This window comes from Austrofundulus limnaeus, unplaced genomic scaffold (assembly GCF_001266775.1).
Source record: "Austrofundulus limnaeus strain Quisiro unplaced genomic scaffold, Austrofundulus_limnaeus-1.0 Scaffold250, whole genome shotgun sequence".
Taxonomy (NCBI): domain Eukaryota; kingdom Metazoa; phylum Chordata; class Actinopteri; order Cyprinodontiformes; family Rivulidae; genus Austrofundulus; species Austrofundulus limnaeus.
The window spans coordinates 247,142-248,480 of NW_013952652.1; positions in this window are offsets into that span (position 1 = coordinate 247,142).

A 1,339-nucleotide genomic window follows, 5' to 3' on the forward strand; every position below is an offset into this window, starting at 1 on the left:
AAATATGACAATATGTTTCAAATAAATATTTTTATGTACTAACTTTGGGTTATGACAGTGGAATAACATTACTATACCAAGAGTGACAAAAATGACAGTAGCACATTTTTAAGGGGGTTGTCATAAACCTGTCATGAACATGACATGCATCATGAACATCAACCCTCTGTGGTCGATGCCCGCTCTGGAGCGGGCAAAGCTGTGATGCATTTATAGGGCTTCTGTAAAAAAAATGGCAGCATACAAAGTGTTCATTTGAACTGAGTTGGACAGCACGGACTTCTAACTATATAAAAGTAATGTTTTTATACAGTTTCATTTTTTATTTACTTCCAAATAAAACCAGAGTTAATGATGAATACTTTTTGCCACAATGTGCACATTTTTACGCATTTGGTGCGCATTTAGAGAATGTTTTGTGACCAAGAAGTGCTTGACTGCACCATGAAACCTATTTTTTCCCATTTCCTCAAACACACCACATTTCTGAACCAACCAATCAAAACAGTTTGTTGGTAGGCTTGTGGAGATGGAAGGTTCTGGAGAGGTTTTGGAGACGGGTCGAAGACAGATTGATTTCAGCATTTTGGAAGCTAGTAGCGGGCTAGTTTTTAAACCAGACGTGTGTTAGAGTGTGTGAGTGTGTGTGCAGTGTTTTGTAGTAGTGTTGTTAGTGTCAAAATGAGTTGTCGTTTGACTGTGGAGGAAGCTAGCTCTGAGATGAGCTGAGATGAAGAAAACAAGGAAGAGGAGTGATGCGCCAGTGAGGTGGACTTCAGACCTGGAGGTTAGTTGTTTGTTTGTTTGTTTGTTTATTTGGCATGGGATATGTAAAAGATTATAATCGTAACAGAGGCAAAGTGCACCACATTTTACAAGCTCCATCTTCATCCAGGGGAAGACGAAGAGGAGAAGGAGGGGGAGGAGAGCCCACCCACTCCAGGCCCACAACACAGAAGTCAGACCAGAACCAGAACCAGATCCCCGCTGGCTAAAGCAGCTGAAACAGGTGATGGGCAGTGGAAAATCAAAAAGAAAGCAGACACAGTTGTATAAATGTTCGGTCTCCTGATCTATACAATGGAAAGACAGGCTACACACCAAGATTTAAGGTAAAAAGTAAAAGGTCCTTTAATAAAAGAATGGACCAGCCATTAAATGAGTTGCCTACCGGCTCGGTGACTAWCGCACCTTCAACAGGGCAAATATCATATGGCTCAATACAAACAAATCAGTACTTAAAAACACATTGTGACGATGACATCACACAACAAGGACCAATCATACAATGTCTTGGTAGGTGGTTGATACCATTTATTGTGAACAGGAGGGAAGACTG